This window comes from Dasypus novemcinctus, chromosome 13, assembly GCF_030445035.2.
Source record: "Dasypus novemcinctus isolate mDasNov1 chromosome 13, mDasNov1.1.hap2, whole genome shotgun sequence".
Taxonomy (NCBI): Eukaryota; Metazoa; Chordata; class Mammalia; order Cingulata; family Dasypodidae; genus Dasypus; species Dasypus novemcinctus.
The window spans coordinates 82807311-82831066 of record NC_080685.1 but is presented as its reverse complement, the minus strand read 5'-3'; positions in this window follow the sequence as shown (position 1 = coordinate 82831066).

Below are 23756 nucleotides of genomic sequence, written 5' to 3'. Positions count from 1 at the left end.
GCTGTGAGGCAGATGATGAAAGACTAGGACTCTTATATTTATTTCCTTTTGCTTGTACATTTACAATTCTGTTTTACAAAATTTTCACACACATTATCTCTGTGCCAAATTTCATTCCAGAAAGGATCTGAAGCAACTTACAGAAAACTTTTGCAAAAATTTGCAACATCTGGAGCAAAGGAGGGAAAACGGAATGGGTGGTTAAGGTCAAAGAAGAAACACCGCAGCGAGCCAGAAGGTCCTTTCCTGAATTGATCCTAAGCTTCCAGGACAACAAAGCCAAAGGTGACTATGATCAATATGTGGTTCTCAGTGATCATAAGGAGAAAGCAAATAGATTTCCTAGAGTACACAAAGTGTTCCTAACCTCCAGCTCTAGCTTCAGAGGAACTAGATTGCGTGTGGCTTTTTACAACAGGGACTTTGAGAAATGAGGTGCAGTGCTTTCTCAAACTTTGTTAAGAAAATGAAATGTTTTTCCTTGTACTGTTTTTTAGAACGAAATCTTATGACACCATACAATATATAAAACAGACAAAAGTGAAGCAGGTCTCATGAACTGGGTCAAGGGCAAGTCTCACTGGTAAGTTTCCCCATTCGTGACCCCAGGGCCTCCTGGGGGCAGCAGTAGGTATGCCCGTAAGAGTTCAGACTCTGAGGCTGGCTGTCTCCTCCACCACTGACTAAATCTGTGGTCGGGTGAGTTTCTCAACTGCTCTAGGCCTCAGTTTTCACATTGTAAAACGGGGACAAATATAGTACTTATCTACTTGAGTTACTCTGAGGATTAAAAATGTAAAACATGTAAAAACATTTAACATCATACCAGAATTATTAACTATACATTTTGTTATTATTATAGCACTAAGAGTATAGGTTTTACAGTCAGACAGACCTGGGTTTCTTTGTTCTGACACTTTCTACCTGGGGGAGATTGAGAGTTTTCTTATCACTCTGAGCCTCAGTTCCTCAAGTATAAATCAAGTAAAAATGATTATCTCCCTCACTGGACAATTGGGAAATTAAATGAGATCATACATAGTAAGTATTTAACAGAGTAAAAAATTCAATAAAAAAATCACTGCTGGGTGATATTTTTAGTAAATTTTAGTGTAACTAATAACAACCTTATAGTTAATATCGCTCTATTAGATAAGTCAGGAAATTAACTCAGAAAACACAAGAAATTGGGGTTTTTCTTGTATGCAAGAAATATCCCTGATCAGTCTATATTTGCAGTCCCTAACTTAGCATCGGCTAAAAAATACCTATTCAGTAGATAATTAATTGGATTGAGCAACTTGCCAAAGGTCTCAACTAGAATGTACTTTAATCAACACTCAAATGAAAATTGAAAGCAGGTGACATCACTTAGGAGCAGAGAACAGCAAAGAGAATGTCAAGGTGAGACACCGACACGTGACCTTAGGTAGAGCAGGAGGAACCAACTAAGTGGTCTGAGGAGCAGACTGAGATAAAGAGAAAAGCCGGGCAAGGGTGTGGTCTCAGAAACTAAGAGAAAAAGAGCATTAACAGGGAGGAGAGAGTGATTAACTGTATGCGCACTGAAGGGAGAACAAACAAGACAGCAGTTAGTTGTACTGGGTCCACTGGATTTAATCACAAGAGATGATCAGCGAAAGCAGTGCTTGAGGAGTGGCTGGGACGGAAACACTAGGAAGCTGGTATGAATTCAGGAGAGTGTGGGAGAGAAGCAAATGGGGTTGACCGTTTTTTTTCCCCAAGAAGTTTGTCTCTGGAGAGGAAGGTGAGAATGAGGGAGGTGTTTGGAATTTTGCTTTGTTATGATAGGAGAGCAGTCTGCAAAGTGTTGATGAAAAGATAAGTAGAGAAGAGAGACTGGTTTGTGGAAGGGCAAATAATCAGTAATGCGTGGCTGTGAGAAGGTAGGTGAGCCAGAGGGCCAGAGAGAGAAGGCCATGCAGCTCTTCCTCGAAACAGTACACACAGCACAGAGCCTGTCAAAGCACCGTACTCATTACATATCCCTTAGGGAAGTGTGCAAGGGCAAAAAACATGGATACTAATGCAGATAGTTTTGCAGATTTGATTTTGCAAAACTGAACAGAAAGGAGAAAAAAAACAAACTGCAAAATCCTGAGGATATGACTCAGGATTTAACCCTTTAAAAGTCACTAAAACAATTCCTTTAAATATAAGGGTTTTTTTCTATATATCTGTCTGTTCAACAGAAATTCTGTATTTTAGATGACCATTAAATGGTACTGATCTTTTCCAAACAAACTCCAAACTTTTATCCCTGTGGTGAATATGGAAGGCATTGATTTCAAGGAAACCAGCATCCAATCATGTATATTATACACTTTGGGAACTAGTAAAGTGCATAAGAGATATATGCACTCTACAATGATGCTTAGAGACAAAATTTATAACTTACATAAATATGTACCAACAAAAATATTTAAAAATCAGGGTAAGATTTGCATTGTTAAAATTTCTAGTTGTTCAATGTTGAGGTTTATCAATGGTAAGCATTTAAGGTATTTTTCATCTGATAGTTTCTATTTTGCATAATGAAGTAGAAATCTAAGTTCTGTGCTGAAAGGACGGGAGACAGAGAGGTGGGAGTTTGAAATAGTCCTTTAGATAATGGGAGAGAGAACATGCCAACTACAGAAACAGTTTAAGGGGTCATGATAGTTTGAAGCTGTATGTGCCACCAAAAAACATGTTCTTAATGTAACTTTATTCCTGTGAGTATTAACCCATTAGCAATTAGGACCTTTTTTTTAGGAGGCACCAGAAATTGAACGCAGGGCCTCATACATGGGAAGCAGGTGCTCAACCACTGAGCTACTTCCACTTCCCAGTATGATGAGGCTACTTGAGCTGTTTTCCACCTCAATAGGATGTGTCTTAATCCTATTACTGGAGTTCTTTGTAAGAGAATGAAATCCAAACAGAGAGAAAAAGAGCTAGAGAAGCAAGTAGCTGGAATCAGTGAAATCTGGAAGAGAAGAGAAGGGAGAGAACCGCAGGCACTGCCATGTGAAATCAGGATAGAGTATATGAAGAAAAAGAATGCAAAGGGAGAGGCCTCAGAATGGTTATAGTGGGAATAATTGAGAAACCATGTGGAAGGAAAGGAGATTCTGGTCAGAGGGTGTGGTTTCTAAATGATTAAATTAAAATGTGGAGTAGTTTTTTATGAAACCGAGTTTAGCACAGTGAATATCAAAGTTTCTTTTGCCTAAAAATCACCTGGAAGGGTTGTTAAAATCCAGATTCCTCAAAATTTGATTCCTTAGCACTGGACAAGTGACTTTGGAATCTGTATCTTATCAAACCTCCTAGACATTCCTGATGCAGCTTGTCCCAGGATCACACTTTGAGAACTCTGGGCTAGAATGTGACTCTGGGCAGGCTGATGTGGAGTGAACGAGCTGGTATTTGGAGATGAGGGAACCAAAGAATTGAGAGGACTGGGTGGAGGGTGACTCATTCAAATAGTTGCTGAGGTCACTCAGGATGGAGAACAGACAGGGTGGAGAAGAGGATTGTGAGCCAGAGGGCAAAGTCATGGATGAATGGGGTAAGGGGCAAGGAGGGGTAAAGAGCAAAAGGCTCTTCATGACAGAGAAGAACTGGGATGAGGGTAAGGAATATACTCTGATGGCAAGAGTCTCATCAAAATAGGGATATTTCAAAAAGACTGGCAAGTAAAGATTCAGCAGTTGGCTTTGAAAAGCAAGTTAGTTACTAAAATAATATATAAGGGAATATTCATAATATAAGAGAATAAGCAACTTTCATTTAAGAAAACTGCCAGAAAAGCCATATACTTTTCATGGGAGAAATTGGTCTTGGTTAAAGTTTAAGATATGTGCTATGAAAGAATTCAGTATTTGGGAGAGTTAATCAATCATGGAACAAGTACTAGAGGGTACAATGAAAAGAAGTGAGGAATGGGAATCTGCACACAGTTTCAGAACTGTGATACTGTAGTAAAGAATTTGGAAAATATTCATATTATAGGGAGTCACTAAAGGGTTTTAAAGTACTCACCTTCCTTAAAAACCCTTTGATGACTCCCTATGCTCTAAAACATAGTTTTAGAAATATTATCATGAAAAGAGATAGGAGGAGAGTAAGAATAGAGGCAAGGAAAGAAGTGAATAGGTTGTAACAATAGTCCGGGCAATATGATAAAGACTAGAAGCTTCGTACTGGCAGTGGCTATGAAGAGAAAGTAGGTGTGGTACTGTGGAGGGAAAGAGCTGTAGTGGTTTTATAACTTCACGCCAAAATTCTTTGAAGCTCGGCCCGTGAAGTAGTGGGGCCTAGGTGTCATCCTTCCTTGAAACTAGATTCTTTGACTTCTTGATCAATAGGCTGAAGTGAGAGTGTGTCTTAGGAAACCATGGGCACAAGCCTTCAGCAACAGGCAGTTTGACATGCTTATTCTTGGAACTCAGCCACCATATTGGGAGGAAACCTAAAAACAGGCAGAGAGGCCCACATGGAGAGGAACACAGATTCCTTACCCACGGCCCCAGAGGAGCTCAGCCACAGCCAGCATCAATTTGCCAACCAAGTGAGCTGTGTTGAAAGACTCTAGCCGCCAGCCAATGCTGCATGGGACATGTACCCTCTTCTCCCTCCCTAACTTGCAGATTTGTGAGCAAAATAAATTATTGTTATTCTAAGCTACTAAATTATGGGGTGGCTAGTTACACATTAATAGATAATGGATACAAACTAATATTTTTAAAGGTATAATATGTGTGAAACACTGTCCAACTTCTTTGTGAATTGTTTAATTTAATCTTCTCAATAAATATTAATATCTCTCTTGGGTGAGAAAACTGAGACCTAGAGCATTTTCCCAAGGTCATATAAACTAATTGGTGACAACTAGATATATGGAAGCAGAGGGCTGAAGATATGAGAGCATTAATGATGAATGACTAACATGCAAATTTGGGATATTATTGGTGGTATAACTGCCTGACATAATATATGTAGGTACATAGGAAAGGATAGGAAATATTGGTAAAGGTAAAGAATAAGTCAAGTTTTGAGGGGGGGCAGAAATGGTACTTGTAGCTTTGGACATTTAAGTGAGGATGTGTTATACCAGTTGGCTTTGTGAGTCTGGAGCTCAAGGAAGGACTTGGAACTAGAGATAAAGAATTAGAAACTTAGAATTAAGACTTTGACAGCTAATGAAATTATACATGAAAAGAATGTAGATTTCAAGAATAAGAGGAACATGCAATCTGGTTGTGATAAGATTTAAAGATGTTAGGACAGGAAAAAAGCAAACACAGAGAATCAAAGAAATCTAATAAAGAGTGATATCAAGGAATACAAATGATAAAGTGAAAAAAGGACAGATTATAGTATTTTCAAATTCTGCAGAAAAGACAAGTGAAATAAAGCCTGGCAAATAGGAGGGGAGCTTAGTGGTGTGGAGAGACAAAACTTTTAGCGGTGGTGAGACTGGAAGCCAGATTATAGTGTGTCGAGAAATGAATGAGAAGTGAGAAACTGGAAACAGTGATGAGCATCTTGTAAGATATTTTTTCTTTGCAAATGACAGGAAAAGTAATATAACTGAAATGACTTATACAAAAAAGCAATCTATTGGCTCATGTTACTACTATTTTTGGCTTTGGTCCCTGCAGGGTTCAGCAACATGAATGATGTCACCAGGATCCAGTTTCTTTCAATTTCTCGACTAGTCCTCATGCTTGCTCCCTTCTCAGCAGGTAGCCTGTTACAAGGTCAGCATTACACGCCTACAGGTTTCAAGCCTTGGGGGGAACATCCCACTGTCTCAATAAATAATTCAAAGAAAATTCACAAGGTAGAGTCTAATTTGCCTGACTTGAATCACGTGTCCATCTCTTCAACAATCATATTGTTTATGTGAAAGATGCATTGGCCAGACAAAGTTTAGGTCACAGACAGAGAGGAGGGAATGCTCCCTCTAAGGGAAATCCAGTGCTGATTACCAGAAGGAATAATGGACACTAACATCAAAAGAACCAGTCACTTTGGTGATTATGGACTATCCTCTTAGGAAGCTTGGCTTCATTGGCAAGGAAAAAGAGAGACATATACTTAGACTTGGGTTGAGTAAACGTTTTAGGAGAAAGAGCTGAAAGTTTACTGCTGAAGATGTCAGCAGGAGAGTAATGGATGAAACAAACTGAGGGAGGAGAGTTGATCGGATCAAGAGGACAGCTGGTAGCATTAGCTGTAAGCTGGAGGAGGGACACCCCTTCCTCTGAGACCAGACAGGAGGAGTTAAGGTTGAGTACAGATATAAATAGCTTGCAGATGGAGGAGCAGGAAGTTCAGGAGTTTATGCCACATGCCTTCTGTTTATCTGTAATTTAGAAGGGAAGGTCATGTTCTGAGATTGAGAAGGAGTTAGCTGGAGCCAGGGATAAGAGTGGGGAGGGACTGGAATGGTTTGTTAGGGAGAATAGGAGAGTTTGGACATGCAGACAAAATAAGGGTATTTTCATCCAAATTCACTACTGTGTTATATTAGCCCCTTCCTAACCTTTGAGGAAGAGGGGAATGGTGTTAGTCTTACGCTTGTAGCTCTTGAGATAGGATAAGTGGTTTGACCAGGGTTGCACATCCAGTAATTCGGAGCTTCTCCACCCAGATGTTCTGCAAATAGGAGCATGATGACAGATGTTTATCCCCACAGCACTCAGGCACATGGAGCTCCCACAACCGCCACTCCATTCACACCTCCAGGCAGCAGCTTCTGTTAACCACCACAAATACTACCTTTTTCTATTGTGCAATGATGGGAAATGTGATGAGGAGATTAGGATCCGACTCCTCATGTACAACCACTTCATCATACTGCCTCTTCAAGGAAACCATGGGAGTCTTTTCTTATACGTTATTTTTTAATGAAAAGAATAAGACTTTATCCACGTGTTTTAATTCAACACATTTGATACTTTCTTTTACAGTGAATCTATTTCTCAATCCATCTAGCATCCACCCAGTCAAAAAAGATGCCCCCTCATCATGTACGACCTGAGCACCAAGTGTTACAAAGAGGAAGATGGGAGATGATTTAGTGGCTTCTCCCATCCCAGTATGCATGCCCCTTTGCAGTGTGGCTTTGCCACTTTATTATTCAGAGGTAGAGTCTATTTCTCCACCTCCTTGAATCTGAGCTACTCTTGTGACTTGCTGTGACCAACAGAATGTGGCAGAAGTGGTGTTGTTGAGTTCCAGAGCCTCGGTTGCAAGAGGCCTTGGGATTTCCATCTTGAGCCTCTTAGAATGCTGTGGCCTGTAGAGTTCCAAGACGAATGATTACTTGGAGAAAAAGGCCCAGTTGCCCTTGCTGAGCCCAGAGAACGGACGAAGCAGAATGAATAAGCCCAGGTAAAACCAGCAAAGGCATTACCGAGCTAACCCACAGGATTGTGGGAAATAATTTATTGTTGATGTTTTAAATCATGAAGTTTTGTATTGCTTTGTTATGCAGCATAGATAACTGATTCTAGGAAGACATTAGGGTCTCTGTTGATCAGTCTAAAGGAGTTTTTAAGATACCAGGAAAACCATAAATAAGACAATGACATTCTTAGATTCTTTTTACTTATTATTGGGGTCCTTAGATTTATTGACCTTACCTGAAACCTACTTTCAAAGGTGCAAATATTTTGCTTTTGGAAACATTTCTTTTATGCACTTTTTTTTTTCCTAATGGAAAAAATGTGTATAGCTTAGGAATGCACATTTGGCAATGAAAAGGCTATTGGGGAAATGCACATAATGTCTGAAAGGCCAAAGAATGAATTCGGCCAATCATTACATTTTCCCTTTTAGTGGATTCAAGTTACCTCTTCCCTACTTCTAGGAATAAGTGCAAATTAGTGTAGATCCATTTTCTTTTCCATAAATTTGAGCTCACAGAAGAACCATTTTTATTTTACATCTCTTTAACGTAAAACAATGTTTAAAGAAATAAAAATTTTCAAGCATAGAATGAGAGAAAGCAAGTTTTTAGGAAATCTCTTTTCTAATGTAGCAGAAGGCAACCTCACTCCTGGGCTTTGTTGGGATTAATTGCCTAGAGCAGGTTTTCTAAAGTCAAGTTTCCTAAGATATGCTCCTTCAGGAGCATATTTTCTGGAAACAAATGCTTTTCAAATATCTTATTTTATAATTTAGTTGTATCCTGATTCTGCAGAATACAAGTATTTTTTAAATTAAACTATTGATCTGAAAAGAAGTTGATATTGAATATCCAGTTCCTGAAAGTCACCCAAATTAAGGTAATTTTTTGCACATTTAAATGTTAATACCATGTCTAATTCACCCCACCTCGACCCCCTGAGCCGTTTAGCTCTTAAAACTGTCTGGAAACCAAACCATACTTTAAAAATTATTTTTATAGTGGCAAAATGAAAACACATTTCACATTTTTCTGTGTTAGATGTTGCACTTCGCACGACTCCTGCAGGTTTGAGAGACTAAACTGGTCTTTTATGTACAGGAAGAGACAACAATCAGAAAGCCCTTCATTTTCTAACCTCAGAACTCCTCTTCAAAATTATCAGAACACCTGAACTAATGACAAATCTGACTTGCTTTGCTCTAGTCAACTGCCCTTACTACTTTATTAGTTAAAATCCCATGTGGGCTTAAGTATCTTTCTTTTAACTCTTTCAGAGTATCGTATAGATGTATCGTATAGATGTCTTATCAAGCTATGGGATAGGAGTAGAGGTGGTGGGTACTTGTCAGAATAAATTATAATTCTTGGCAAGCAGCTGTGTCTCCTACCCACGCAGGAACTAGAATATTGCCTTGTAAAACAGTGCAGCCCTTCTATTACTACTTAATTATAAGGCCAAAATGAGGACACTGTTTTATAAGCACTTTTAACATATATACCAAAGATTTTCATCTTGGAAAATATCAAAAGATATTAAATTTTTCCTAGCCACCAGTGGGCTGGTTCCGATGAAACCAGCTCAGCATACCCGTATTCGGTCAGGAATTCTGACCTTGTGAACCCAGGGGAATTTCTGTGGCACATTTTCTTTGTCTATCTTCTTCCCATAAATGCAAGGTTCACACACCTCAAACCTGAGCCAGGAAATCACAGCCCCCATTTGTACAACACAACTCCATCAGGGTCCCAAGAGAGGCGTTCAGAACAATTAACCCCTGATGTTGGAAGTACGTCGAAGCTCCTCAGCTCTGTGAGGCAGGCACTTCAGTTGGAAAGCGTCCACTTACCCCTCCAAGCCTTTCTCCTGCTATGCAAACATAGGCTGTGTCTCACTTGGTCCCAGCACTATCTTTAAGCCCATCCTCATCCCAGCCTCTTAACTGAACTGTGGTATACTGTGCTGAAAAAGGGGGCATGTAGCATAATCTTGAAAAAATGGTTGACATTTGGGAAAGGACTCAGGATGGTCGATACTTTCTGTAAACCAAGATGTGATCTCTTCACTCCACTCCATCTTAAATCTTAAGAATTAATTTCTTCAGGATCAACCAACCTCTGGGAGAACTGGCATATACCACTAAAACATGGGTGACAAGGATATGAACCAGAAAATACATTTGATGCGTTACAATGATAAACACTGGTTTGCATACCAATAGGTGATCAATATATTCTTTTTTCACTTAAGGGTGTTTAATTGAGGAGACAAAGCAGCTGGAGTTGTTTGGTATAAACATGGGATTCCTAGACAAAGGGTGTATCCATAGAATAGGGTCTTTAAACCAATCAGTTGCACTATTTTCCAGGTGTTGACACCCTTTTCCTAATCAATCCTGGAGAACTGCTGCCCAGGATTTTATCTAAGCTGCCTTACCAGTTTTAGGATGACACAAAAAATAACTAATTCACTTCAATATGCTATACATGGAAAGGTGTATGATTATCTACTATAGATGGCAATATATATATTTTAAAATTTCTGTTTGTACTGGATCTCAGGTTATTTGGATTTGGGGGATCATGTGAACATGGAACTGAACCTGACCCTTTATGTGAGAATTTTATATTTGATTTTGTAATTAACCTTAATTCTTCGAGCATGGTTTCGAGGAAACCTTTTAGGAACACAGCAAATGGACAAGAGAATAAAATAAAATATATAATTATCATTTATTGATCACATATTATGTACCAAATATGTGCTAAAAAGTTTATATGCATTATTTACATATTGTTTTATTTCATCATTATAACCATCTGCAAAATAGGTTTTGTTAGCTCCATTTTACACCTGAGGAAGCTGAGGCCTAATGACCTAAGTGACTTTTCTAATGCTCAGATCTATTAAGTGGTGGAGCCAGGATTCATGCCCACATCTTCCAACACACCGTGTACTTTCAAGTTTCTTATTAAAAACTGGCATTATTGTTTTCCTGTATTTCACAAGTGTGGTCTGTGGACCATCAGAGACATGGTCTCCCCAGCTCCATATTTCATGGTCTATATCCTGGAGTGGCACAGCGTCAGTGGTTCTTGGATATAGAGGGAACCATATACTTGGCTTTCATGGTATTTCCTCAAGGCCTTTTGGTTGGATTAGTGTCTATTGTACCAGTTGAGAGATGATGAGCCAGATGTTGATGATGCTAAGAAGAAGAAATAATATTAATGGAAAGATTACTTTGGCCAGGTACTGTGCTAAACACTTTTCTGGAATCATTTGTTAATCATCACAATAGTCCTCTGAGGTTGTTACTATCCATTTTACAAATGAAGAAACTGGGGCTCAGAGAGGCTTAGTCATCTGTCCAAGATCACAGAAAAGGGGAGCTGGTGTTAGATGGACTTGGATCTTTAGAGGCAATCAGGCTGCCTGAGACACATGGAGTCCTTGAGTCTTGGATTCTATTTGGTATCCTTTTGAGTACTGACTGTTGTGACATGGACATGCAAAGGTCAATCTAAGAGGACAGGGGAGTCTCACTGTGACCCAGACCTGCCAACAGACACAGTGACTTAGATAATAGAAAAAAATTCAGCCACATAACTGGTTCATTGGGGTCAAAAACAAGTAGTAAAAATGGAAGGACATGTAGGATGTATTAGTTTTCTATTGCTGCCAAAACCAATTACCATAAAACTGGTGGCTTAAACCAACACAAATTCTTACAGTTCTGGAAGTCTGAAGTTCAAAATAGGTCTCACTGTGCTAAAATCAATGTGTCTTAAAGAGAACTGCACTCCTTCTAGAGATCCTAGAGGAGAATCTGTGTCCTAGCCTTTTCCAGCTTCTAGTGGCTGCGCATATTCTTCAGTTCATAGAGAACATCCTCAAAGCCAGCAATGTCCACTTGAGTCTTTCTCACACTAAATCGCTCTGATACTGAGTCTTCTTATGTCTTCTTCTTCCTTATTTAACTAAGGACATTTGTGATTACACTGGATACTCCAGGCTAATTCCTCTACTTTAAGGTCAACTAATTAATAATCTTCTATCTGCAACCTTCATTGCCCAAGTCATGGAGCTTAACATAGTCACAGGTTCTGGAGATTAGGATGTGGGCATCGTTGGGGGCCCTGGTTCTGCCTACCACACAGGTTTACCATAGCAACGGGCAGTCCAAGGGTCCAGTGAAGAAAATATGCATAAAAACAGGGGAGCTTTGTTAAAAGCCAGCAGGGTCTCAGGAGCTACGAGAATTTTATGGGCAGAAATTAAAGAACTGACAAGCCCAAAGCAGAGCTTCAGTCTTAGAGGATCTAAAGTACCAGGCATGCTACTGAGAAAGGGGCTTGGAAATTTGACCAAGTATTTGACCCCAGAATTTGAGCTCAGAATTAGAGTCACACCAATAGCAAGGCTGATAATGCTGAACTACCCAAATGACCAATAGGAATGATGGAAATGTCTCCTAAGACCATTTTTGTCCCAGAACAGAAAGTGAAACGACTCACAAGTGCTGGTAAAGTATTGGGCATTTTGTTTACTCATTTGGAGCTCATCAACTCTTCAGGAGAGTCTCAAAAACAAGTTGTACAAAGTTATACAAGGTGGCAGGGATGCTTGCAGAGTGGGTGAATTTTTAAATAGAGTCTCCTTGGTTTCTTCTCCCTTAATTTTCTCACATGCTATCCAAATCATGTCTTGTCCTGTCCATTGGGTTTTTTTTTAAGTTGTAGTGTGTCCCAAGGATGAATAAGGAGGTAAGTCTTGTTAAAACTAAAACCGGAGTTAGTACCCTAATAAAAATGAAGACCAAAGCCTATTTGGAATGACTGATCACTAAGACTCATAAGGAGCAGATTGCTGCTGGGGTCTTTTCTGCTGTGTGTGTCACATTTCAGACTCGAAATTCCAAGCTGACTGAGTGACAAGCTGACCAAAAAGAGCTCACACAAGCCTCCACCAAATCACGGCCAGCGATGATGATGGTCCCAGAATATCCAAGGAGAGACAAAGTCAAAAGAGCTACAATCTAAAAATAATTCTACTGCATTCCCATCTCTAATATCATCTCTGTCTTTGAAAAGGAAAGACAAGGAGAAAAGCAAAAGGAGCTAAGAGTTTGACCAGAGAAGGGAGCAGCGGGGAGAATGCCAGCACTTGGTGCATTATGTTTTTAGTTATTTTTTATCCCTTTGATATTCCACAAAGAGGAAAACACCATACATAACGGCTGTCTACTTAAATAATAGATATAAATTTCTATACTGTATAGACCAGTTGGTGATTTTCCAAGATATTAAATGGACAGCTGCTTACAATGAATGCATACCCAAATGGGTCTCCATCCTCATCTGAAGATAATAACACAAATAACAAACATTTGCACAGTATTATAGAATTTACAGAGCTCTTTACCCCCAGTTCTTTTCTAAAAGTCTGTCTACCCTCAGCAAAAACTGCAGTTTAATAGTTTAGTTTCTGACATGGTGACCATATAGAAGTCCTTTCATTTTCTCATATTGCAACCATAAAATGGGAAAAATATTAATACTTCATATTTACATATTTGAAGACTACCAAAAATATGTTAATGTGTTCTATTTTGAAATTGCAAAATAAAATGATGATATTGAATATAAAATGTTATTTTGGACCTTTTGCAAGGGTTTTTTCTTTTCATAGTTATAAAATGTTAGCTCTTTTTTAAACATTAAAAATAAAAGTAATTTTCCTAGCCTTAATAAGTAATTTCCAAACTTATTCTATATGAAAGGGAAAATAATTATCATAAAAGCTATTTTTCTTAGGGAATGCATGTTATTGTATGCTTCATCTATTTGTATGCCATAATGAGAATAAGAAATAGCATTTCTCATTTGAGAAGCCAAATATGCTATACAATGCAGTGTACTAGGATGGGAGGCCATATAATGTAGTAAAGAAAAAGATAGATTTTGAAAATTAAGCAAAGATGGTTTGAATCTGTCTTTAATACTTTTTAACAAGTTTTTGTTGTTGTTGTTTTTACCTCTTTGTGTTTTAATTTCCTCATCTGTGCAATAGACAAAGTGATTTTTATTTCAAAGAATTTGGGAAAAGCTGAAATAAGATAATGTAGTTTTTTTAATGCCTGTCAAAAAATTAGGCATTCTCCGATGGGGTTAACTACCAGGGCAGATGGCCCCTCTTTGGAAATGGTGTTTATGTGTGATGAATCTGGACTCAGATGGGATCTCCCTTCATAAGACTTTCATGCTAATGTGCTGGAGGTGCAGTTAATGTTGGGGTTTAAGATATATTTAGGGGATTTGAATCTCTGGACTGACAATGTGATAGCCAGATCCTGAGCCTCAACAGACTCCAGCACCTACAATCTGATTTATTGGACTTACCACACTCAGCTAAGATGGAGGTGAAGAAGGACAACCACCACACCATGGAGCCTAGAGTGATTACAACTGAAAATGGGAGGATTGCATCCAGCATCCAGGTGGAATCTGAGCCTCCTCTTGACATAAAGGTGCAATGGACACAACCAATCCAGTGTCCACATAGAAGAGGTGGCATTGGATTGGGAAAAGTGGACATAATGGACAAAGGGTATGGGGAAAGGCAGGAAGAGATGAGAGGTGGAGGCGTCTTCGGGACATGGAGCTGCCCTGGATGGTGCTTCAGAGGTAATCACCGGACATTGTAAATCCTCACAGGGCCTACTTGATGGAATAGAGGAGAGTATGGGCCATGATGTGAACCAATGTATATGAGGTGCAGAGGTGCCCAAAGATGTACTTACCAAATCCAATGGATGTGTCATGATGATGGGAACGAGTGTTGTTGGGGGGGGGGGAGAGGGGGGGTGGGGGGGTGGGGTTGAATGGGACCTCACATATATATTTTTAATGTAATATTATTACAAAGTCAATAAAAAATAAAAAAATTTAAAAAAAATAAAATAAAATAAAATAAAATTAATTAGATTGAAAAAAAAAAAAATTAGGCATTCTCGAAAGGTTATTTCCCCTCCTCCTACCCTCCCTGAAATTGTTTCAATGCATGGGGTTGTGACACATGAGGATGTTTCCATAAGAATTTTGCAAAAGGATAAAATGATGAATAATAACCTAAGTTTCTTGGAACCCCAGGCCAGAAACAAAGGCTAGATTATTTTAAGGAACCATGACTACTCCTGATTTGGAAACCAAGAAAAATGCCTGAAATCAGTGGTTTTCTAAAGTGATTTTTGTAAGATTATAGTTGGTCCTCTGCTTCTTACCACCAAAAATGGACCTGCGCGTGACAATAGGAAACTAATTGCCAATGATCAGGGAGTGCCCAATGTTAAATTCCTCAATGCCACATCATCTGACTTGATCCATCCAGGCTACTCCACAGATAGCCTTTTGAGAAATGGCAGAGCCAGGACCAGAAACCAGGCCTTCTAAGTCCAAATTCTGTGCTGCCTCTTCGTTGCTCTCGTTTTTGTTAAAGTTTTTTACACTTGCCCAGCATTTATGCTGTTCTCAAGAAACCAAGGTTAGGTTTGCTTTTTCTCACCCTGAGAAATTTAATCCCAATTTTCTCTGAGAGTACTTACATGCTGCTTGTACACCTCCCATTATTTATAGTGGCACGTTACTTAGCAGTAAAAAGACACACATGGAGGTTGTGTCTCCATAAGATGGCCATATAAAACCAGAACTAAGTGATGTTATGCAAGAATAAAAATCTCCAGGCTATATATAGGGGAGCAGACTGTATGTAGTTTTTTATCTGTCACTATCTCTCTCATTTAACTTCTTTGGATCTTAGTTTTCTAATCTTTACATTGTGTTATCATCTAAAAGATATAATTTATAACTCACATACCAATGCCCTAGATTTTGGTTTGTCAAATGACTTTGCATTAAAATACATAAAGCAAAAACTCTTTCACTGTAGGAGAAAGGGCAGAAATCCAATCTTGAATGAAAAACCAGTCCTGAGAAGGAGATGTTCAAATGAGGGTGTTGGTTCAGTTGACTTCCAAGGTTCCTTCCAAACACTCTGCCTTCTGTTTGAGGTCAGCGTTGATACAGCTGTTTTACTGTGTCCTCAGATAGCAATCGCAACCCAGCTGTGAATTTCTAGTGCCACAGAATTTGTAAAGCAAAACTTCTGGATTCAGATTGATCCAAACACTACTCATAAACAAAGCTGCACCCTCAGCAGTAGAATGTGAAACTTACGACTGTCTCATGAATTTGATCAGTGATGTGTAGAGCCCAGGGTTTTGAAGCACTAAATCCATTTTTATGTTTCCAGCGGAAGTGTGTGCATGCCTGACTTAGCTGAAATGCATCACAGGAGCTCTGTTTGCATCTTTGTTACGACATTCAGTGTTCTTAGCTACCCTCCTACTTCCTGGCGTTACTGAGCTTAAGATTCAAAGGTACAGCAAATGTTAAAGAGCTTAGAAATGTGGTTAGCAGTGTGGTGTGACTGCTTTCGGCTGAAGTGTTAAAATTACCAGTAAATCAGAAAGGAAAAAGAAGACAGAACATTTGCCCAAAGCCCAACGCAGAATTTCACTAACACGAATAATTTTCAGGGCTTAGGAGGCTATTAAACCTTTTCTTTACGTGTGTTTTTAAGCTCCTTTGAGATCAATCACTGAATTCACACATGCTTATAATACTTGATGAGTCAAGCAATGTTCAGCCTTAGAATCAAATTGTAAGTCCCCTGCAGCTCAAAATTTTTTAAATTTTATTATCTTCACAAGCAGATTTGGCATGGAGCTATAAGGCCATGATGTGGGTCAGACGGGTGGTTGCTCTAGCCTGGTATTGAACTTGTGGGTTATGACCTATGTCTTAAAGATTTAGAACATGTTAAATCTAACTACCCCAAATAATACATTCTCAAGTCTTCATTTAAACTTTTATTTAAATATATACTTACTGAATTTACTCTATGCCAGTCCCTGGGCTGGCAGACTGCAAATATATGATCCCTGTACTCAAGTTTAAGTACTTGAACACAGTAAAGTGGAGGTGTTAGTCTTCATATATATGCTACCTTTTTGGTTAAAAATTTTGATATCATAGTCCTAAAACTCCTTATTTCATCTGCCATGGGAGAGTGCCACTGTTCTTAAACCATAGAGTTCTGAGTACTACTGGTATACGAAACATTTAGGATTACTTCAATGTGGCAAGGAAGGAAACTCAAGACTTTTCTGGCATTTTTATTCCACTATCTCTGATGATGAAGAGTCAGAGTCAACCCCTAACACCCTCCCACAAGAATATAGAGACTTCTGGCTCCCTGTGTAACAGGATACCACTGTTTGAATGGTTTTACCACCTTTGAGAAAGAAAAGAGAGTACTGTCACTTGCCTTATGGACCCATAAGCAATTTAGGTAATTGTCTTAGAAAAGGGTTTCTGGGAGATAGTATATTTCATCTGGAAAGGTATGGTATGGATACACAATATCCTTGGTTATATTGATAGCAGCTTGAATTAGCAGGTAATGTGATTTCCAAATGGTTATTTCCAGGACCCTTGGGATTCTCTAAGTTTTGCAGCAATCACTTGAACTGTAGTTATACCTTAATATCCATTAGGCTATTTTGTAAAATTGTAAAATTGTGCTTTTTTTAAAAAAAGACCTTTATAGAACTTTTTAAAAACAGAGTGAGGTAGGATATTTTTGGAGGAAAAAAACAGCAGAAATCTGGTAAGTGGCATGTGATCTTGAAATGACAGAATTATATATTTATTTGAATTACTCTTAGGTTCCTTGGTATATTCTGGGTCTGAATGGGTTGGAGGAATCCAGTAAAAACAACCTGGACTAAAAGTGCATCTGAAGCCCAATCAAATGCTGTGAGAAACTCAACAACTTTTTTATTTTTAAGATTTATTTATTTCTCCCCCCCCCCCCACCCCCCCGGTTGTCTGTTCTCTGTGTCCATTTGCTGTGTGTTCTTTTATCCACGTTATCTGTCTCTTTTTGTTGCGTCATCTTGCTGTGTCAGCTCTCCTCCATGTGTGCAGTGCCATTCCTGGGCAGGCTGCACTTTCTTTCGCTCTGGGCGGCTCTCCTTACGGGGTGCACTCCTTGCTCGTGGGGCTCCCCTACGCGGGGTCACCCCTACATGACACAGCAGTCCTTGCGCACATTAGCACTGCGCATGGGCCAGCTCCACACGGATAAAGGAGGTCTGAGGTTTGAACCGTGGACCTCCCATGTGGTAGATGGACGTCCTATCCACTGGGCCAAGTCTGCTTCCCATCTTTTTAAAATCAAATCCTTAAGCCATTCTCTAATAGCTCTTGGTTATTTCTCAGAGATGGCTCTTTGGTGCTATAGATACAGAGAAATGTCAGAACTTTCTAGCATAATTACAGAAAAAATTCTCTACTTCCATTGGTCCCTATCAGGTAGCTACCAAATTATAGGTAATTATTTCCTTTCTGTTATAAATTGTCACTGTCAATTTTACAGTTAACAAACAGAAAAAGTACAAAACATCAGAATACATTTCTTCCTCCAATATCTTTCGAACTAAATGCAGGTCCATATATCTTGCATCTAAAATAAATTAGGTCAGAAAGATTTAATGAGCCCAATTAGAATGACTTAGCAGATTTAATATTCTTAATATGGTCTACATATGTCTCCTATTTTACTTTCTTTTTTTAATTAGTTTTTCATAGAAAATCAGTGGAAGAAAATTCTTGAGTAGATTTTTTTCTGAAGGCAAAAAAACAGGTAAATTTGGGTAGGATTTTTTAATGTATTGAATTTCTATAGGAAAAAGGGCATTGGTAACAGAAATTATGACATAAATAAAAAGGAAAGCATATTGCTATCATTGCTGTATGCCAAATTTATTTGACCCACTAGTAAACATACTATTCATTATATCTTAATTATCCAGATAATAGAAAATATTGTATCTATTTTTAAAATCTTAAACATTTAAAATGGAAATACTACTAAAATGAAATAACCTAGACTAACCCAACTGTCTTTACTTCTGTTCCCATTTCCTAGCTGCTGAGAGCTACTGGATGAAGTTCTATGATCCAGTTGACTACATATCCATGATGGATAATCTCATCCAAGCCTACAGTATACCTTGGCAAACCCTCAGTTCATCTCCTATATAATTCACTTTCAAATTGTTTCCATTGTTAAACCCATAAACTTACTCTTTTAGGGTATTTCATTGTAAACTACTTCATTGGTAAAAAGATCAACTTCTCCCTTTACCTCAATTTTCTACTTTTCCTTTGGTCTTGGAGGAAAAATTGTTCCTCTTTCCAAGGCAAATGTCCCCCCTGTATTTTTAACCAATGCATTACAGCCCTTTCCTGGTCCTTGATGGAGCACTTCCTCCTGCTTGAAAGTTCACTCTCCCACCTCTCCTAGCTTCTTACCTACAAATCTGCATAAATGTCCCTCATTTAAGATATCTTCCATTCTCTGAAAACATTCTGACCAGTTATCTGTTTCTATCACTCAGAGATTGACCTCCCAGTTCTCAGCCCTCATTGCACTTTCCCTGACAGTAGTATTCACACAATTATCCCTCCTTTCTTCAGTTCCTTTTCCACTTAGATTTCAGGACATGCTTTCTTGGTTTTCTTCCCACCTCACTGGCCATTCTTTCTCGGGGCCCAGCCCTGCTTCTTGATCTCTATATGGTATGTGATGAAAGACTTGATCCTAGAAACTCTTCGCTTCCTTATCTACCTCACCCAGGTGATCTCATCCAGGCCATTGATTTTAGTGACTTTCACACCTTCAGGACCCTAAAAAATACCTGTCTTGCTTTAAATCCGCCTTAAACTTTGACTTATTCTATCAAACTGCTACTTTGTATCTCCACTAGATGTCTAATAGATATTTGAAACTTGGTAGGTCCAAAGCAGAAGTCTTGATTTTTACCAAAAATCTATTCCTCCATAAATATTCCCTGTTATTCAATGTCATTCCCTTCCCATTTACCCAGCAGTTCTTCTTTTCTTCACACCCCTTGTCCATCCATCCAAAAAGACTTTCGACACCAAACTTCACATTGTATCCAGAATCCAAAATCATCTCATCACTTCTGCTGTTATTACCCAGCCTAAGCCACTATTATTTCCTACCAGGACCACTACGATAGCCTCCTAGCTGATCTTGTTGCTTTTCATCGTGCCTCCTAATAATCCATTCTCAACACAGCAATCAGGATACATTTAAAATAATATGTATGTACAATAGTAAATATTCTAAGATAAAAAAATAAACTCCATGGTCTCTGTGGCCTCAGGGCCAATATGACCTGACCCCCAGCCTACCTTCCCAAAGTCATCTCCTACTATTTTCCCATTTGCTCACTGAGTTCAAGCCACACTGATACTCCTGCTGCTCCTCAAATACCCAAACTCATTCATTCTGTTAAAATAGCTCTGTTGTAGATCATCACTGACCCAAGTGGCCAAATTCAATTAACCTATTCTCAGACCTCAACCTATTAACTTTTCAATAGTGTTTGAAGCCACTGTCAAATCTGTCCTTTTTGGAAACTTCTCCTCCCTGGCTTCCTTGGTATTATATTCCCTTGGATTATCCACTTATTCTCCAATTATTTCTTTTCATTCTTCTTGGTGGAATCTCTTCCTTCTCTTTGTTTCTCAAACATAGACTTTTAATCAAATAAACAAAAGGCTATATGTAGAAAAATAATTTGAAATAAATCACCAAAATGTTTTCTCAGGGTGGTAAATAAAATGAGTTGGCCTATTTTCTTCTTACTTCTATGTGAGTTTTATTTTTTCTCAAATTAATATAATTAACTGTTGCTTTATTTTTATCATAATATTACACACCCATGCTTAAAAATGAAATATTATAGGACTTTTAGTAAAAACAATGTTTATATCCTATTCAATTCCCACCCCACACTCAGATCTACTTTCCAGAAAACAACTTTAAATCATTTCTGTTTTAAGTCTTAGGTATTTACCTTTATGTCTCTAAATAATTATTCATAGGAGTAGGACACAAATCAGATCATACTAATACCACACCAAAAATACAGTTACATAAATGATATAGAAGTAATTTTTCTCTAACAGAAGAATCTTAGGAAGCTATTTAAAGAAACTCAAATTGTGCTGGAACCCAAACTCCTTCCATCTTGCTGTCCTCACATCCTGAGGATATAGCCCTTTTTCACTTCACAGACTCTCTGCCTTATCACATTCCAGCCTAGGTGAGGGAAGAGAGAGAGAGAGGAGGGGATTGTGTGCTCCTTTTCTTTTAAGGACCTGATTAGAAACCTCTAGAGCTGAATAAAGACACTTCATCGCACATGGCTATTGGTCACACCTAGCTACAAGGAAGGCTGGGAAATATAGGTAGGTGGCCATGTACCCAGAGTCACTTTTATTGTTTAATAAAATGGATAGTAAAGGATCAAATCGAGTCCTCTGCCACATTTAAAAATCTTCCATGTTTGTCTACAGGTGGAGTCTATAAATTGAAAAACCAATTAATAGTAGTTACATCATTTGACATGCAAATATTGAACACTGTTGTACCAAAAAGTGTGCTTTGACTCCATTCTCTTCTCTAAGACATCAAGTTCATGAATGCTCTCAAAAGAGGGTCTTCTGGGAGTAGATATGGCGCAGGTGGTTGAGTGCCAGCTTCCCACAAGATATCCTGGGTTTGATCCCTGGTGCCTCCTAAAAACAAACAAAACAACAAGCAAAACAAATGAAAAACCAACTCAGGGAAGCTAAAGTGGCTCAGTGGTTGAGCACTGGCTTCCCATATTCAAGGTTCTGGGTTCAATCCCTAGCCTGGTTCCTCAAATAAAAAAAAAGAGCATCTTCCTAGAATCAAGTTTAAATTGTTTCTTCTTTTTTATTCTCCACCATTTGTTCAAAAACTGTCACATTTCAATTTGCTACACTTTTCAATCATTAATTGATTGTATAAATATGTTCTCCCTCTGTTTCTGACTGCTTGTTGAGAAAATAAACTTATTTTCTTCATTCTAACCCTAATGTCTTCCAGCTTCTTACTAATTCTATAAATTGCTTGGAACCCATTCCATTCATTTTCATGACACACCCTAGCTCATTTGTTTCATATTCATGCACATGATTTTCTTGTATAGCTTTTTGTCTTGACATACAGTTTCTAATCACCTTTCTCTCCCTTTCATGCTCTGCCATTTTCTTGTCCTTGAGTCCTTCCAGCACTCAATCACACCATCTGTTCTGTGGCCACTCCCTCTGCCTTGTGCTCCAATCTGGTCTGGTTCCACTGGACCTGCTGCCCAGTACTCATTCTGGAACTTCTTTTTGCTGCCTCCCTGAGTTGGTTACACTGTTTTCTACATCCCATAGTTCCCTCTATCCTTGTTTACTCTTTTGCTTTCCTGGATTGCATCCTCAAAAAACTTCCTTAGAAAAGGTATATGAGAAGCAAACTTTCTGGCCTCTGCAGTGACTACAAAAAATCTTTATTCAGCTCTAACAGGGATTACTAATTAGGTATAGAATTCTGGGTTAGTGGCATTTTCCTTCAACTTTGAAAGAGTTGCTCTATTGTTTCTAGGATCTATTATCCACAGCTCCATATGGAAACCTGTAATTAATCCTTGTTTTCAGGCCTACTTCTCCAACACACCCTCTGACAAACCTGACCTGACAGTCAAGAGTCCAGAGACTCCTTAGGGTTGTACTAGGTAGGCCAGCTCCTCTCACTACAGTAATCCTGTGGGATTTTAAGCTCAAATTCACTGGTCAATGCTTTTTAGGAGCTTTCCCTTCTTCTTCATCTTCTAATGTCCCCATGCTTTCTTTCCATTGTTGTATGTTTATCTTTTTCTTTTACTGTAATTTTAATGAGGATTCAGGAAAAGGATTAAATAGAGTATACACAGTCCAGTATCTCATAATTAACATAAATATCATACCCTTAAAAATGACAGCACACTTTAGTTTTAACAATTTGATACTCTTTGGAGAGTTTCCCCAGTCTCTTCTCCTGCCCACTCTTCCCTGCTCATCAATGTCAGTCTTGCGTTTTTGCCCATCAGCCTATACAAATGATCCCTAATTCTCTATATGTAGCCTTGACCTCTTACCTGATCCCCAGACATGTATTAAGGCTCCCTTCTTACCTTACATAGATAATCTATAGCACTTCCGATTCTTCAGTCCACTTTCAGGAGACTGGACTAACATGAGAATAAATCAGAGCATTCATCCCACCCCTAACCTGAATCTGGTGCCAGGCATAGAGAAGTTACCTAGGGAGAGCACAGAAATGTCTGATTGGAATTTAAGAGGTTTTTATTTTTTTTCTTGTTGTGTGGTATGTAATAAAAGTCCTTTTCCACCCCTATAATAATAATAGCTAATGTTTTCTCCTCTAGTGCTTACTTACAGAAGGTACTTCATACACATTATTTAAACTTTACCATACCCCTCTGAGATAAGCACTATTATTATCCCTACTTCATAGATAGGGAAGCTAAGGCACCAAGGAGTTAAACTGCTTGAACAATAAGAGAGCTAGGAAGCTACAGAGCCAGGATTTAAACCATGATCTTAGCCATTACTCTATATTGCCTTCTGGTGGAAGATCAGTAAAGTCTACATTTTTAACAGTGCTTTCATGGAAATTAATTCTGTATGGAGGACGCAAAAAGGTGCTGAGTTCTACATTCAGGCAGTAAGGCATAGATTAAGTTCAGGGATGTGGGAGCAAGAAAACCAGATGACAGGTAACATCCGGGTTATCGTAGCTTTCTCCCACTCCCTGCAAGAACAAGGACGATATCATTATCATCCTGTATACCTTCAATATTTAGCCCATGCTGAATTGAGTAGTACAGTAGGTACTAAAATAATTTATGGTGTCAACCAGAAAGTTGTAACTTGATAATTTGAAAGAAAGTCATTTAGAGCTGTCATATGGTAAGTAACAGCAGTAAATATAATTTGCCCTTTCTTAATGTTTTCGTTTCCTAAAGGCTGCCAATGCAAAAATATCAGAAATGGGTTGGCTTTTATAACAGGAATTTACTAAGGTAAAATCTTACAGTTTCCAATACTTTGAAAACGTCCAAATCAAGGCACCAGTACTGGACACCTGCCACGTGGCAAGTCAGAATGGTGGCAGGTCTGTGTCGTCTTCTCCAAGATCACTTTCTCCCCAGGCTCAGCTGTGGACGACGAGGCATGTGGCTAGTCTCTCCCTAGGCCTTATCTCTTTAGCTTCAGGCTACCCTGCTGACTGCAGCCTCCAGCCTACCTCTTCGCCTCT